Genomic DNA, 18,474 nt, shown 5'->3' on the forward strand with positions numbered 1-18,474 from the left:
TTTCTTTTGATAGAACAGTTTTGAAACATTACGTTTGTAGAATCTGCAAGTGTTTATTCGGAGCACCTTGAGGCCTATGTTGGAAAAGGAAATATCTTCACATAAAAACTAGAGAGAAGGATTCTCAGAAACTTCTTTGTGATGAGTTCATTCAACTCACAGAGTTGAACCTACCAATTGATAGAGAAGTTTGGAAACACTCTTTTTGTAGAATCTGCAAGTGGATATTTGGAGCCGTTTGAGGCCTATGCTGGAAAAGGAAATATCTTCACATAAAAACTGAACAGAAGCATTCTCAGAAACTTCTTTGTGTTGAGTGCATTCAACTCACAGACTTGAACTTACCTATAGAAAGAGCAGTTTTGAAACACTCTTTTGGTAAAATCTGCAAGTGGTTATTTGGAGCACTTCGAGGCCTGTGCTGGGATATGGAATATCTTCACCTAAAAACTACAGAGAAGCATTCTCAGAAAGTTCTTCACGATGCATTCATTCAACTCACAGAGTTGAACCTTCCTTTTGATAGAACAGTTTTGAAACACTCTTTCTGTAGAATCTCCAAGAGGATATTTGGAGCGTTTTGAGGCCTATGCTGGAAAAGGAAATACCTTCACCTAAAAACTAGACAGAAGCATTCTCAGAAACTTCTGTGCGATGAGTGCATTCAACTCACAGACTTGAACGTTTCTTTTGATAGAACAGTTTTGAAACATTACGTTTGTAGAATCTGCAAGTGTTTATTCGGAGCACCTTGAGGCCTATGTTGGAAAAGGAAATATCTTCACATAAAAACTAGAGAGAAGGATTATCAGAAACTTCTTTGTGATGAGTTCATTCAACTCACAGAGTTGAACCTACCAATTGATAGAGAAGTTTGGAAACACTCTTTTTGTAGAATCTGCAAGTGGATATTTGGAGCCGTTTGAGGCCTATGCTGGAAAAGGAAATATCTTCACATAAAAACTGAACAGAAGCATTCTCAGAAACTTCTTTGTGTTGAGTGCATTCAACTCACAGACTTGAACTTACCTATAGAAAGAGCAGTTTTGAAACACTCTTTTGGTAAAATCTGCAAGTGGTTATTTGGAGCACTTCGAGGCCTGTGCTGGGATATGGAATATCTTCACCTAAAAACTACAGAGAAGCATTCTCAGAAAGTTCTTCACGATGCATTCATTCAACTCACAGAGTTGAACCTTCCTGTTGATAGAACAGTTTTGAAACACTCTTTCTGTAGAATCTGCAAGAGGATATTTGAAGCGTTTTGAGGCCTATGCTGGAAAAGGAAATATCTACACTTAAAAACTAGACAGAAGCATTCTCAGAAACTTCTGTGCGATGAGTGCATTCAACTCACAGACTTGAACGTTTCTTTTGATAGAACAGTTTTGAAACATTACGTTTGTAGAATCTGCAAGTGTTTATTCGGAGCACCTTGAGGCCTATGTTGGAAAAGGAAATATCTTCACATAAAAACTAGAGAGAAGGATTCTCAGAAACTTCTTTGTGATGAGTTCATTCAACTCCCAGATTTGAACCTACCAATTGATAGAGAAGTTTGGAAACACTCTTTTTGTAGAATCTGCAAGTGGATATTTGGAGCCGTTTGAGGCCTATGCTTGAAAAGGAAATATCTTCACATAAAAACTGAACAGAAGCATTCTCAGAAACTTCTTTGTGTTGAGTGCATTCAACTCACAGACTTGAACTTACCTATAGAAAGAGCAGTTTTGAAACACTCTTTTGGTAAAATCTGCAAGTGGTTATTTGGAGCACTTCGAGGCCTGTGCTGGGATATGGAATATCTTCACCTAAAAACTACAGAGAAGCATTCTCAGAAAGTTCTTCACGATGCATTCATTCAACTCACAGAGTTGAACCTTCCTGTTGATAGAACAGTTTTGAAACACTCTTTCTGTAGAATCTGCAAGATGATATTTGAAGCGTTTTGAGGCCTATGCTGGAAAAGGAAATATCTACACTTAAAAACTAGACAGAAGCATTCTCAGAAACTTCTGTGCGATGAGTGCATTCAACTCACAGACTTGAACGTTTCTTTTGATAGAACAGTTTTGAAACATTACGTTTGTAGAATCTGCAAGTGTTTATTCGGAGCACCTTGAGGCCTATGTTGGAAAAGGAAATATCTTCACATAAAAACTAGAGAGAAGGATTCTCAGAAACTTCTTTGTGATGAGTTCATTCAACTCACAGAGTTGAACCTACCAATTGATAGAGAAGTTTGGAAACACTCTTTTTGTAGAATCTGCAAGTGGATATTTGGAGCCGTTTGAGGCCTATGCTGGAAAAGGAAATATCTTCACATAAAAACTGAACAGAAGCATTCTCAGAAACTTCTTTGTGTTGAGTGCATTCAACTCACAGACTTGAACTTACCTATAGAAAGAGCAGTTTTGAAGCACTCTTTTGGTAAAATCTGCAAGTGGTTATTTGGAGCACTTCGAGGCCTGTGCTGGGATATGGAATATCTTCACCCAAAAACTACAGAGAAGCATTCTCAGAAAGTTCTTCACGATGCATTCATTCAACTCACAGAGTTGAACCTTCCTTTTGATAGAACAGTTTTGAAACACTCTTTCTGTAGAATCTGCAAGAGGATATTTGGAGCGTTTTGAGGCCTATGCTGGAAAAGGAAATATCTTCACCTAAAAACTAGACAGAAGCATTCTCAGAAGCTTCTGTGAGATGAGTGCATTCAACTCACAGACTTGAACGTTTCTTTTGATAGAACAGTTTTGAAACATTACGTTTGTAGAATCTGCAAGTGTTTATTCGGAGCACCTTGAGGCCTATGTTGGAAAAGGAAATATCTTCACATAAAAACTAGAGAGAAGGATTCTCAGAAACTTCTTTGTGATGAGTTCATTCAACTCACAGAGTTGAACCTAGCAATTGATAGAGAAGTTTGGAAACACTCTTTTTGTAGAATCTGCAAGTGGATATTTGGAGCCTTTTGAGGCCTATGCTGGAAAAGGAAATATCTTCACATAAAAACTGAACAGAAGCATTCTCAGAAACTTCTTTGTGTTGAGTGCATTCAACTCACGGACTTGAACTTACCTGTAGAAAGAGCAGTTTTGAAACACTCTTTTGGTAAAATCTGCAAGTGGTTATTTGGAGCACTTCGAGGCCTGTGCTGGGATATGGAATATCTTCACCTAAAAACTACAGAGAAGCATTCTCAGAAAGTTCTTCACGATGCATTCATTCAACTCACAGAGTTGAACCTTCCTTTTGATAGAACAGTTTTGAAACACTCTTTTTGTGGAATCTGCAAGAGGATATTTGGAGCGTTTTGAGGCCTATGCTGGAAAAGGAAATATCTTCACCTAAAAACTAGACAGAAGCATTCTCAGAAACTTCTGTGCGATGAGTGCATTCAACTCACAGGCTTGAACGTTTCTTTTGATAAAACAGTTTTCAAACATTACGTTTGTAGAATCTGCAAGTGTTTATTCGGAGCACCTTGAGGCCTATGTTGGAAAAGGAAATATCTTCACATAAAAACTAGAGAGAAGGATTCTCAGAAACTTCTTTGCGATGAGTTCATTCAACTCACAGAGTTGAACCTACCAATTGATAGAGAAGTTTGGAAACACTCTTTTTGTAGAATCTGCAAGTGGATATTTGGAGCCGTTTGAGGCCTATGCTGGAAAAGGAAATATCTTCACATAAAAACTGAACAGAAGCATTCTCAGAAACTTCTTTGTGTTGAGTGCATTCAACTCACAGACTTGAACTTACCTATAGAAAGAGCAGTTTTGAAACACTCTTTTGGTAAAATCTGCAAGTGGTTATTTGGAGCACTTCGAGGCCTGTGCTGGGATATGGAATATCTTCACCTAAAAACTACAGAGAAGCATTCTCAGAAAGTTCTTCACGATGCATTCATTCAACTCACAGAGTTGAACCTTCCTTTTGATAGAACAGTTTTGAAACACGCTTTTTGTAGAATCTGCAAGAGGATATTTGGAGCGTTTTGGGGCCTATGCTGGAAAAGGAAATATCTTCACCTAAAAACTAGACAGAAGCATTCTCAGAAACTTCTGTGTGACGAGGGCATTCAACTCACAGACTTGAACGTTTCTTTTGATAGAACAGTTTTGAAACATTACGTTTGTAGAATCTGCATGTGTTTATTCGGAGCACCTTGAGGCCTATGTTGGAAAAGGAAATATCTTCACATAAAAACTAGAGAGAAGGATTCTCAGAAACTTCTTTGTGATGAGTTCATTCAACTCACAGAGTTGAACCTACCAATTGATAGAGAAGTTTGGCAACACTCTTTTTGGAGAATCTGCAAGTGGATATTTGGAGCCGTTTGAGGCCTATGCTGGAAAAGGAAATATCTTCACATAAAAACTGAACAGAAGCATTCTCAGAAACTTCTTTGTGTTGAGTGCATTCAACTCACAGACTTGAACTTACCTATAGAAAGAGCAGTTTTGAAACACTCTTTTGGTAAAATCTACAAGTGGTTATTTGGAGCACTTCGAGGCCTGTGCTGGGATATGGAATATCTTCACCTAAAAACTACAGAGAAGCATTCTCAGAAAGTTCTTCACGATGCATTCATTCAACTCACAGAGTTGAACCTTCCTTTTGATAGAACAGTTTTGAAACACTCTTTCTGTAGAATCTCCAAGAGGATATTTGGAGCGTTTTGAGGCCTATGCTGGAAAAGGAAATATCTTCACCTAAAAACTAGACAGAAGCATTCTCAGAAACTTCTGTGCGATGAGTGCATTCAACTCACAGACTTGAACGTTTCTTTTGATAGAACAGTTTTGAAACATTACGTTTGTAGAATCTGCAAGTGTTTATTCGGAGCACCTTGAGGCCTATGTTGGAAAAGGAAATATCTTCACATAAAAACTAGAGAGAAGGATTCTCAGAAACTTCTTTGTGATGAGTTCATTCAACTCACAGAGTTGAACCTACCAATTGATAGAGAAGTTTGGAAACACTCTTTTTGTAGAATCTGCAAGTGGATATTTGGAGCCGTTTGAGGCCTATGCTGGAAAAGGAAATATCTTCACATAAAAACTGAACAGAAGCATTCTCAGAAACTTCTTTGTGTTGAGTGCATTCAACTCACAGACTTGAACTTACCTATAGAAAGAGCAGTTTTGAAACACTCTTTTGGTAAAATCTGCAAGTGGTTATTTGGAGCACTTCAAGGCCTGTGCTGGGATATGGAATATCTTCACCTAAAAACTACAGAGAAGCATTCTCAGAAAGTTCTTCACGATGCATTCATTCAACTCACAGAGTTGAACCTTCCTTTTGATAGAACAGTTTTGAAACACTCTTTCTGTAGAATCTGCAAGAGGATATTTGGAGCGTTTTGAGGCCTATGCTGGAAAAGGAAATACCTTCACCTAAAAACTAGACAGAAGCATTCTCAGAAACTTCTGTGCGATGAGTGCATTCAACTCACATACTTGAACGTTTCTTTTGATAGAACAGTTTTGAAACATTACGTTTGTAGAATCTGCAAGTGTTTATTCGGAGCACCTTGAGGCCTATGTTGGAAAAGGAAATATCTTCACATAAAAACTAGAGAGAAGGATTCTCAGAAACTTCTTTGTGATGAGTTCATTCAACTCACAGAGTTGAACCTACCAATTGATAGAGAAGTTTGGAAACACTCTTTTTGTAGAATCTGCAAGTGGATATTTGGAGCCATTTGAGGCCTATGCTGGAAAAGGAAATATCTTCACATAAAAACTGAACAGAAGCATTCTCAGAAACTTCTTTGTGTTGAGTGCATTCAACTCACAGACTTGAACTTACCTATAGAAAGAGCAGTTTTGAAACACTCTTTTGGTAAAATCTGCAAGTGGTTATTTGGAGCACTTCGAGGCCTGTGCTGGGATATGGAATATCTTCACCTAAAAACTACAGAGAAGCATTCTCAGAAAGTTCTTCACGATGCATTCATTCAACTCACAGAGTTGAACCTTCCTGTTGATAGAACAGTTTTGAAACACTCTTTCTGTAGAATCTGCAAGAGGATATTTGAAGCGTTTTGAGGCCTATGCTGGAAAAGGAAATATCTACACTTAAAAACTAGACAGAAGCATTCTCAGAAACTTCTGTGCGATGAGTGCATTCAACTCACAGACTTGAACGTTTCTTTTGATAGAACAGTTTTGAAACATTACGTTTGTAGAATCTGCAAGTGTTTATTCGGAGCACCTTGAGGCCTATGTTGGAAAAGGAAATATCTTCACATAAAAACTAGAGAGAAGGATTCTCAGAAACTTCTTTGTGATGAGTTCATTCAACTCACAGAGTTGAACCTAGCAATTGATAGAGAAGTTTGGAAACACTCTTTTTGGAGAATCTGCAAGTGGATATTTGGAGCCGTTTGAGGCCTATGCTGGAAAAGGAAATATCTTCACATAAAAACTGAACAGAAGCATTCTCAGAAACTTCTTTGTGTTGAGTGCATTCAACTCACAGACTTGAACTTACCTATAGAAAGAGCAGTTTTGAAACACTCTTTTGGTAAAATCTGCAAGTGGTTATTTGGAGTACTTCGAGGCCTGTGCTGGGATATGGAATATCTTCACCTAAAAACTACAGAGAAGCATTCTCAGAAAGTTCTTCACGATGCATTCATTCAACTCACAGAGTTGAACCTTCCTTTTGATAGAAGAGTTTTGAAACACTCTTTCTGTGGAATCTGCAAGAGGATATTTGGAGCGTTTTGAGGCCTATGCTGGAAAAGGAAATATCTTCACCTAAAAACTAGACAGAAGCATTCTCAGAAACTTCTGTGCGATGAGTGCATTCAACTCACAGACTTGAACGTTTCTTTTGATAGAACAGTTTTGAAACATTACGTTTGTAGAATCTGCAAGTGTTTATTCGGAGCACCTTGAGGCCTATGTTGGAAAAGGAAATATCTTCACATAAAAACTAGAGAGAAGGATTCTCAGAAACTTCTTTGTGATGAGTTCATTCAACTCACAGAGTTGAACCTACCAATTGATAGAGAAGTTTGGAAACACTCTTTTTGTAGAATCTGCAAGTGGATATTTGGAGCCGTTTGAGGCCTATGCTGGAAAAGGAAATATCTTCACATAAAAACTGAACAGAAGCATTCTCAGAAACTTCTTTGTGTTGAGTGCATTCAACTCACAGACTTGAACTTACCTATAGAAAGAGCAGTTTTGAAACACTCTTTTGGTAAAATCTGCAAGTGGTTATTTGGAGCACTTCGAGGCCTGTGCTGGGATATGGAATATCTTCACCTAAAAACTACAGAGAAGCATTCTCAGAAAGTTCTTCACGATGCATTCATTCAACTCACAGAGTTGAACCTTCCTTTTGATAGAACAGTTTTGAAACACTCTTTCTGTAGAATCTCCAAGAGGATATTTGGAGCGTTTTGAGGCCTATGCTGGAAAAGGAAATACCTTCACCTAAAAACTAGACAGAAGCATTCTCAGAAACTTCTGTGCGATGAGTGCATTCAACTCACAGACTTGAACGTTTCTTTTGATAGAACAGTTTTGAAACATTACGTTTGTAGAATCTGCAAGTGTTTATTCGGAGCACCTTGAGGCCTATGTTGGAAAAGGAAATATCTTCACATAAAAACTAGAGAGAAGGATTCTCAGAAACTTCTTTGTGATGAGTTCATTCAACTCACAGAGTTGAACCTACCAATTGATAGAGAAGTTTGGAAACACTCTTTTTGTAGAATCTGCAAGTGGATATTTGGAGCCGTTTGAGGCCTATGCTGGAAAAGGAAATATCTTCACATAAAAACTGAACAGAAGCATTCTCAGAAACTTCTTTGTGTTGAGTGCATTCAACTCACAGACTTGAACTTACCTATAGAAAGAGCAGTTTTGAAACACTCTTTTGGTAAAATCTGCAAGTGGTTATTTGGAGCACTTCGAGGCCTGTGCTGGGATATGGAATATCTTCACCTAAAAACTACAGAGAAGCATTCTCAGAAAGTTCTTCACGATGCATTCATTCAACTCACAGAGTTGAACCTTCCTGTTGATAGAACAGTTTTGAAACACTCTTTCTGTAGAATCTGCAAGAGGATATTTGAAGCGTTTTGAGGCCTATGCTGGAAAAGGAAATATCTACACTTAAAAACTAGACAGAAGCATTCTCAGAAACTTCTGTGCGATGAGTGCATTCAACTCACAGACTTGAACGTTTCTTTTGATAGAACAGTTTTGAAACATTACGTTTGTAGAATCTGCAAGTGTTTATTCGGAGCACCTTGAGGCCTATGTTGGAAAAGGAAATATCTTCACATAAAAACTAGAGAGAAGGATTCTCAGAAACTTCTTTGTGATGAGTTCATTCAACTCACAGAGTTGAACCTAGCAATTGATAGAGAAGTTTGGAAACACTCTTTTTGTAGAATCTGCAAGTGGATATTTGGAGCCTTTTGAGGCCTATGCTGGAAAAGGAAATATCTTCACATAAAAACTGAACAGAAGCATTCTCAGAAACTTCTTTGTGTTGAGTGCATTCAACTCACGGACTTGAACTTACCTTTAGAAAGAGCAGTTTTGAAACACTCTTTTGGTAAAATCTGCAAGTGGTTATTTGGAGCACTTCGAGGCCTGTGCTGGGATATGGAATATCTTCACCTAAAAACTACAGAGAAGCATTCTCAGAAAGTTCTTCACGATGCATTCATTCAACTCACAGAGTTGAACCTTCCTTTTCATAGAACAGTTTTGAAACACTCTTTCTGTAGAATCTCCAAGAGGATATTTGGAGCGTTTTGAGGCCTATGCTGGAAAAGGATATATCTTCACCTAAAAACTAGACAGAAGCATTCTCAGAAACTTCTGTGCGATGAGTGCATTCAACTCACAGACTTGAACGTTTCTTTTGATAGAACAGTTTTGAAACATTACGTTTGTAGAATCTGCAAGTGTTTATTCGGAGCACCTTGAGGCCTATGTTGGAAAAGGAAATATCTTCACATAAAAACTAGAGAGAAGGATTCTCAGAAACTTCTTTGTGATGAGTTCATTCAACTCCCAGATTTGAACCTACCAATTGATAGAGAAGTTTGGAAACACTCTTTTTGTAGAATCTGCAAGTGGATATTTGGAGCCGTTTGAGGCCTATGCTTGAAAAGGAAATATCTTCACATAAAAACTGAACAGAAGCATTCTCAGAAACTTCTTTGTGTTGAGTGCATTCAACTCACAGACTTGAACTTACCTATAGAAAGAGCAGTTTTGAAACACTCTTTTGGTAAAATCTGCAAGTGGTTATTTGGAGCACTTCGAGGCCTGTGCTGGGATATGGAATATCTTCACCTAAAAACTACAGAGAAGCATTCTCAGAAAGTTCTTCACGATGCATTCATTCAACTCACAGAGTTGAACCTTCCTGTTGATAGAACAGTTTTGAAACACTCTTTCTGTAGAATCTGCAAGAGGATATTTGAAGCGTTTTGAGGCCTATGCTGGAAAAGGAAATATCTACACTTAAAAACTAGACAGAAGCATTCTCAGAAACTTCTGTGCGATGAGTGCATTCAACTCACAGACTTGAACGTTTCTTTTGATAGAACAGTTTTGAAACATTACGTTTGTAGAATCTGCAAGTGTTTATTCGGAGCACCTTGAGGCCTATGTTGGAAAAGGAAATATCTTCACATAAAAACTAGAGAGAAGGATTCTCAGAAACTTCTTTGTGATGAGTTCATTCAACTCACAGAGTTGAACCTACCAATTGATAGAGAAGTTTGGAAACACTCTTTTTGTAGAATCTGCAAGTGGATATTTGGAGCCGTTTGAGGCCTATGCTGGAAAAGGAAATATCTTCACATAAAAACTGAACAGAAGCATTCTCAGAAACTTCTTTGTGTTGAGTGCATTCAACTCACAGACTTGAACTTACCTATAGAAAGAGCAGTTTTGAAACACTCTTTTGGTAAAATCTGCAAGTGGTTATTTGGAGCACTTCGAGGCCTGTGCTGGGATATGGAATATCTTCACCCAAAAACTACAGAGAAGCATTCTCAGAAAGTTCTTCACGATGCATTCATTCAACTCACAGAGTTGAACCTTCCTTTTGATAGAAGAGTTTTGAAACACTCTTTCTGTAGAATCTGCAAGAGGATATTTGGAGCGTTTTGAGGCCTATGCTGGAAAAGGAAATATCTTCACCTAAAAACTAGACAGAAGCATTCTCAGAAGCTTCTGTGAGATGAGTGCATTCAACTCACAGACTTGAACGTTTCTTTTGATAGAACAGTTTTGAAACATTACGTTTGTAGAATCTGCAAGTGTTTATTCGGAGCACCTTGAGGCCTATGTTGGAAAAGGAAATATCTTCACATAAAAACTAGAGAGAAGGATTCTCAGAAACTTCTTTGTGATGAGTTCATTCAACTCACAGAGTTGAACCTAGCAATTGATAGAGAAGTTTGGAAACACTCTTTTTGTAGAATCTGCAAGTGGATATTTGGAGCCTTTTGAGGCCTATGCTGGAAAAGGAAATATCTTCACATAAAAACTGAACAGAAGCATTCTCAGAAACTTCTTTGTGTTGAGTGCATTCAACTCACGGACTTGAACTTACCTGTAGAAAGAGCAGTTTTGAAACACTCTTTTGGTAAAATCTGCAAGTGGTTATTTGGAGCACTTCGAGGCCTGTGCTGGGATATGGAATATCTTCACCTAAAAACTACAGAGAAGCATTCTCAGAAAGTTCTTCACGATGCATTCATTCAACTCACAGAGTTGAACCTTCCTTTTGATAGAACAGTTTTGAAACACTCTTTTTGTGGAATCTGCAAGAGGATATTTGGAGCGTTTTGAGGCCTATGCTGGAAAAGGAAATATCTTCACCTAAAAACTAGACAGAAGCATTCTCAGAAACTTCTGTGCGATGAGTGCATTCAACTCACAGGCTTGAACGTTTCTTTTGATAAAACAGTTTTCAAACATTACGTTTGTAGAATCTGCAAGTGTTTATTCGGAGCACCTTGAGGCCTATGTTGGAAAAGGAAATATCTTCACATAAAAACTAGAGAGAAGGATTCTCAGAAACTTCTTTGCGATGAGTTCATTCAACTCACAGAGTTGAACCTACCAATTGATAGAGAAGTTTGGAAACACTCTTTTTGTAGAATCTGCAAGTGGATATTTGGAGCCGTTTGAGGCCTATGCTGGAAAAGGAAATATCTTCACATAAAAACTGAACAGAAGCATTCTCAGAAACTTCTTTGTGTTGAGTGCATTCAACTCACAGACTTGAACTTACCTATAGAAAGAGCAGTTTTGAAACACTCTTTTGGTAAAATCTGCAAGTGGTTATTTGGAGCACTTCGAGGCCTGTGCTGGGATATGGAATATCTTCACCTAAAAACTACAGAGAAGCATTCTCAGAAAGTTCTTCACGATGCATTCATTCAACTCACAGAGTTGAACCTTCCTTTTGATAGAACAGTTTTGAAACACGCTTTTTGTAGAATCTGCAAGAGGATATTTGGAGCGTTTTGGGGCCTATGCTGGAAAAGGAAATATCTTCACCTAAAAACTAGACAGAAGCATTCTCAGAAACTTCTGTGTGACGAGGGCATTCAACTCACAGACTTGAACGTTTCTTTTGATAGAACAGTTTTGAAACATTACGTTTGTAGAATCTGCATGTGTTTATTCGGAGCACCTTGAGGCCTATGTTGGAAAAGGAAATATCTTCACATAAAAACTAGAGAGAAGGATTCTCAGAAACTTCTTTGTGATGAGTTCATTCAACTCACAGAGTTGAACCTACCAATTGATAGAGAAGTTTGGAAACACTCTTTTTGTAGAATCTGCAAGTGGATATTTGGAGCCGTTTGAGGCCTATGCTGGAAAAGGAAATATCTTCACATAAAAACTGAACAGAAGCATTCTCAGAAACTTCTTTGTGTTGAGTGCATTCAACTCACAGACTTGAACTTACCTATAGAAAGAGCAGTTTTGAAACACTCTTTTGGTAAAATCTGCAAGTGGTTATTTGGAGCACTTCGAGGCCTGTGCTGGGATATGGAATATCTTCACCTAAAAACTACAGAGAAGCATTCTCAGAAAGTTCTTCACGATGCATTCATTCAACTCACAGAGTTGAACCTTCCTGTTGATAGAACAGTTTTGAAACACTCTTTCTGTAGAATCTGCAAGAGGATATTTGAAGCGTTTTGAGGCCTATGCTGGAAAAGGAAATATCTACACTTAAAAACTAGACAGAAGCATTCTCAGAAACTTCTGTGCGATGAGTGCATTCAACTCACAGACTTGAACGTTTCTTTTGATAGAACAGTTTTGAAACATTACGTTTGTAGAATCTGCAAGTGTTTATTCGGAGCACCTTGAGGCCTATGTTGGAAAAGGAAATATCTTCACATAAAAACTAGAGAGAAGGATTCTCAGAAACTTCTTTGTGATGAGTTCATTCAACTCACAGAGTTGAACCTAGCAATTGATAGAGAAGTTTGGAAACACTCTTTTTGTAGAATCTGCAAGTGGATATTTGGAGCCTTTTGAGGCCTATGCTGGAAAAGGAAATATCTTCACATAAAAACTGAACAGAAGCATTCTCAGAAACTTCTTTGTGTTGAGTGCATTCAACTCACGGACTTGAACTTACCTTTAGAAAGAGCAGTTTTGAAACACTCTTTTGGTAAAATCTGCAAGTGGTTATTTGGAGCACTTCGAGGCCTGTGCTGGGATATGGAATATCTTCACCTAAAAACTACAGAGAAGCATTCTCAGAAAGTTCTTCACGATGCATTCATTCAACTCACAGAGTTGAACCTTCCTTTTCATAGAACAGTTTTGAAACACTCTTTCTGTAGAATCTCCAAGAGGATATTTGGAGCGTTTTGAGGCCTATGCTGGAAAAGGATATATCTTCACCTAAAAACTAGACAGAAGCATTCTCAGAAACTTCTGTGCGATGAGTGCATTCAACTCACAGACTTGAACGTTTCTTTTGATAGAACAGTTTTGAAACATTACGTTTGTAGAATCTGCAAGTGTTTATTCGGAGCACCTTGAGGCCTATGTTGGAAAAGGAAATATCTTCACATAAAAACTAGAGAGAAGGATTCTCAGAAACTTCTTTGTGATGAGTTCATTCAACTCCCAGATTTGAACCTACCAATTGATAGAGAAGTTTGGAAACACTCTTTTTGTAGAATCTGCAAGTGGATATTTGGAGCCGTTTGAGGCCTATGCTTGAAAAGGAAATATCTTCACATAAAAACTGAACAGAAGCATTCTCAGAAACTTCTTTGTGTTGAGTGCATTCAACTCACAGACTTGAACTTACCTATAGAAAGAGCAGTTTTGAAACACTCTTTTGGTAAAATCTGCAAGTGGTTATTTGGAGCACTTCGAGGCCTGTGCTGGGATATGGAATATCTTCACCTAAAAACTACAGAGAAGCATTCTCAGAAAGTTCTTCACGATGCATTCATTCAACTCACAGAGTTGAACCTTCCTGTTGATAGAACAGTTTTGAAACACTCTTTCTGTAGAATCTGCAAGAGGATATTTGAAGCGTTTTGAGGCCTATGCTGGAAAAGGAAATATCTACACTTAAAAACTAGACAGAAGCATTCTCAGAAACTTCTGTGCGATGAGTGCATTCAACTCACAGACTTGAACGTTTCTTTTGATAGAACAGTTTTGAAACATTACGTTTGTAGAATCTGCAAGTGTTTATTCGGAGCACCTTGAGGCCTATGTTGGAAAAGGAAATATCTTCACATAAAAACTAGAGAGAAGGATTCTCAGAAACTTCTTTGTGATGAGTTCATTCAACTCACAGAGTTGAACCTACCAATTGATAGAGAAGTTTGGAAACACTCTTTTTGTAGAATCTGCAAGTGGATATTTGGAGCCGTTTGAGGCCTATGCTGGAAAAGGAAATATCTTCACATAAAAACTGAACAGAAGCATTCTCAGAAACTTCTTTGTGTTGAGTGCATTCAACTCACAGACTTGAACTTACCTATAGAAAGAGCAGTTTTGAAACACTCTTTTGGTAAAATCTGCAAGTGGTTATTTGGAGCACTTCGAGGCCTGTGCTGGGATATGGAATATCTTCACCCAAAAACTACAGAGAAGCATTCTCAGAAAGTTCTTCACGATGCATTCATTCAACTCACAGAGTTGAACCTTCCTTTTGATAGAAGAGTTTTGAAACACTCTTTCTGTAGAATCTGCAAGAGGATATTTGGAGCGTTTTGAGGCCTATGCTGGAAAAGGAAATATCTTCACCTAAAAACTAGACAGAAGCATTCTCAGAAGCTTCTGTGAGATGAGTGCATTCAACTCACAGACTTGAACGTTTCTTTTGATAGAACAGTTTTGAAACATTACGTTTGTAGAATCTGCAAGTGTTTATTCGGAGCACCTTGAGGCCTATGTTGGAAAAGGAAATATCTTCACATAAAAACTAGAGAGAAGGATTCTCAGAAACTTCTTTGTGATGAGTTCATTCAACTCACAGAGTTGAACCTAGCAATTGATAGAGAAGTTTGGAAACACTCTTTTTGTAGAATCTGCAAGTGGATATTTGGAGCCTTTTGAGGCCTATGCTGGAAAAGGAAATATCTTCACATAAAAACTGAACAGAAGCATTCTCAGAAACTTCTTTGTGTTGAGTGCATTCAACTCACGGACTTGAACTTACCTGTAGAAAGAGCAGTTTTGAAACACTCTTTTGGTAAAATCTGCAAGTGGTTATTTGGAGCACTTCGAGGCCTGTGCTGGGATATGGAATATCTTCACCTAAAAACTACAGAGAAGCATTCTCAGAAAGTTCTTCACGATGCATTCATTCAACTCACAGAGTTGAACCTTCCTTTTGATAGAACAGTTTTGAAACACTCTTTTTGTGGAATCTGCAAGAGGATATTTGGAGCGTTTTGAGGCCTATGCTGGAAAAGGAAATATCTTCACCTAAAAACTAGACAGAAGCATTCTCAGAAACTTCTGTGCGATGAGTGCATTCAACTCACAGGCTTGAACGTTTCTTTTGATAAAACAGTTTTCAAACATTACGTTTGTAGAATCTGCAAGTGTTTATTCGGAGCACCTTGAGGCCTATGTTGGAAAAGGAAATATCTTCACATAAAAACTAGAGAGAAGGATTCTCAGAAACTTCTTTGCGATGAGTTCATTCAACTCACAGAGTTGAACCTACCAATTGATAGAGAAGTTTGGAAACACTCTTTTTGTAGAATCTGCAAGTGGATATTTGGAGCCGTTTGAGGCCTATGCTGGAAAAGGAAATATCTTCACATAAAAACTGAACAGAAGCATTCTCAGAAACTTCTTTGTGTTGAGTGCATTCAACTCACAGACTTGAACTTACCTATAGAAAGAGCAGTTTTGAAACACTCTTTTGGTAAAATCTGCAAGTGGTTATTTGGAGCACTTCGAGGCCTGTGCTGGGATATGGAATATCTTCACCTAAAAACTACAGAGAAGCATTCTCAGAAAGTTCTTCACGATGCATTCATTCAACTCACAGAGTTGAACCTTCCTTTTGATAGAACAGTTTTGAAACACGCTTTTTGTAGAATCTGCAAGAGGATATTTGGAGCGTTTTGGGGCCTATGCTGGAAAAGGAAATATCTTCACCTAAAAACTAGACAGAAGCATTCTCAGAAACTTCTGTGTGACGAGGGCATTCAACTCACAGACTTGAACGTTTCTTTTGATAGAACAGTTTTGAAACATTACGTTTGTAGAATCTGCATGTGTTTATTCGGAGCACCTTGAGGCCTATGTTGGAAAAGGAAATATCTTCACATAAAAACTAGAGAGAAGGATTCTCAGAAACTTCTTTGTGATGAGTTCATTCAACTCACAGAGTTGAACCTACCAATTGATAGAGAAGTTTGGCAACACTCTTTTTGGAGAATCTGCAAGTGGATATTTGGAGCCGTTTGAGGCCTATGCTGGAAAAGGAAATATCTTCACATAAAAACTGAACAGAAGCATTCTCAGAAACTTCTTTGTGTTGAGTGCATTCAACTCACAGACTTGAACTTACCTATAGAAAGAGCAGTTTTGAAACACTCTTTTGGTAAAATCTACAAGTGGTTATTTGGAGCACTTCGAGGCCTGTGCTGGGATATGGAATATCTTCACCTAAAAACTACAGAGAAGCATTCTCAGAAAGTTCTTCACGATGCATTCATTCAACTCACAGAGTTGAACCTTCCTTTTGATAGAACAGTTTTGAAACACTCTTTCTGTAGAATCTCCAAGAGGATATTTGGAGCGTTTTGAGGCCTATGCTGGAAAAGGAAATATCTTCACCTAAAAACTAGACAGAAGCATTCTCAGAAACTTCTGTGCGATGAGTGCATTCAACTCACAGACTTGAACGTTTCTTTTGATAGAACAGTTTTGAAACATTACGTTTGTAGAATCTGCAAGTGTTTATTCGGAGCACCTTGAGGCCTATGTTGGAAAAGGAAATATCTTCACATAAAAACTAGAGAGAAGGATTCTCAGAAACTTCTTTGTGATGAGTTCATTCAACTCACAGAGTTGAACCTACCAATTGATAGAGAAGTTTGGAAACACTCTTTTTGTAGAATCTGCAAGTGGATATTTGGAGCCGTTTGAGGCCTATGCTGGAAAAGGAAATATCTTCACATAAAAACTGAACAGAAGCATTCTCAGAAACTTCTTTGTGTTGAGTGCATTCAACTCACAGACTTGAACTTACCTATAGAAAGAGCAGTTTTGAAACACTCTTTTGGTAAAATCTGCAAGTGGTTATTTGGAGCACTTCGAGGCCTGTGCTGGGATATGGAATATCTTCACCTAAAAACTACAGAGAAGCATTCTCAGAAAGTTCTTCACGATGCATTCATTCAACTCACAGAGTTGAACCTTCCTTTTGATAGAACAGTTTTGAAACACTCTTTCTGTAGAATCTCCAAGAGGATATTTGGAGCGTTTTGAGGCCTATGCTGGAAAAGGAAATACCTTCACCTAAAAACTAGACAGAAGCATTCTCAGAAACTTCTGTGCGATGAGTGCATTCAACTCACAGACTTGAACGTTTCTTTTGATAGAACAGTTTTGAAACATTACGTTTGTAGAATCTGCAAGTGTTTATTCGGAGCACCTTGAGGCCTATGTTGGAAAAGGAAATATCTTCACATAAAAACTAGAGAGAAGGATTCTCAGAAACTTCTTTGTGATGAGTTCATTCAACTCACAGAGTTGAACCTACCAATTGATAGAGAAGTTTGGAAACACTCTTTTTGTAGAATCTGCAAGTGGATATTTGGAGCCGTTTGAGGCCTATGCTGGAAAAGGAAATATCTTCACATAAAAACTGAACAGAAGCATTCTCAGAAACTTCTTTGTGTTGAGTGCATTCAACTCACAGACTTGAACTTACCTATAGAAAGAGCAGTTTTGAAACACTCTTTTGGTAAAATCTGCAAGTGGTTATTTGGAGCACTTCGAGGCCTGTGCTGGGATATGGAATATCTTCACCTAAAAACTACAGAGAAGCATTCTCAGAAAGTTCTTCACGATGCATTCATTCAACTCACAGAGTTGAACCTTCCTGTTGATAGAACAGTTTTGAAACACTCTTTCTGTAGAATCTGCAAGAGGATATTTGAAGCGTTTTGAGGCCTATGCTGGAAAAGGAAATATCTACACTTAAAAACTAGACAGAAGCATTCTCAGAAACTTCTGTGCGATGAGTGCATTCAACTCACAGACTTGAACGTTTCTTTTGATAGAACAGTTTTGAAACATTACGTTTGTAGAATCTGCAAGTGTTTATTCGGAGCACCTTGAGGCCTATGTTGGAAAAGGAAATATCTTCACATAAAAACTAGAGAGAAGGATTCTCAGAAACTTCTTTGTGATGAGTTCATTCAACTCCCAGATTTGAACCTACCAATTGATAGAGAAGTTTGGAAACACTCTTTTTGTAGAATCTGCAAGTGGATATTTGGAGCCGTTTGAGGCCTATGCTTGAAAAGGAAATATCTTCACATAAAAACTGAACAGAAGCATTCTCAGAAACTTCTTTGTGTTGAGTGCATTCAACTCACAGACTTGAACTTACCTGTAGAAAGAGCAGTTTTGAAACACTCTTTTGGTAAAATCTGCAAGTGGTTATTTGGAGCACTTCGAGGCCTGTGCTGGGATATGGAATATCTTCACCTAAAAACTACAGAGAAGCATTCTCAGAAAGTTCTTCACGATGCATTCATTCAACTCACAGAGTTGAACCTTCCTGTTGATAGAACAGTTTTGAAACACTCTTTCTGTAGAATCTGCAAGAGGATATTTGAAGCGTTTTGAGGCCTATGCTGGAAAAGGAAATATCTACACTTAAAAACTAGACAGAAGCATTCTCAGAAACTTCTGTGCGATGAGTGCATTCAACTCACAGACTTGAACGTTTCTT

Source organism: Pongo pygmaeus, chromosome 11, assembly GCF_028885625.2.
Source record: "Pongo pygmaeus isolate AG05252 chromosome 11, NHGRI_mPonPyg2-v2.0_pri, whole genome shotgun sequence".
Classification (NCBI taxonomy): Eukaryota; Metazoa; Chordata; class Mammalia; order Primates; family Hominidae; genus Pongo; species Pongo pygmaeus.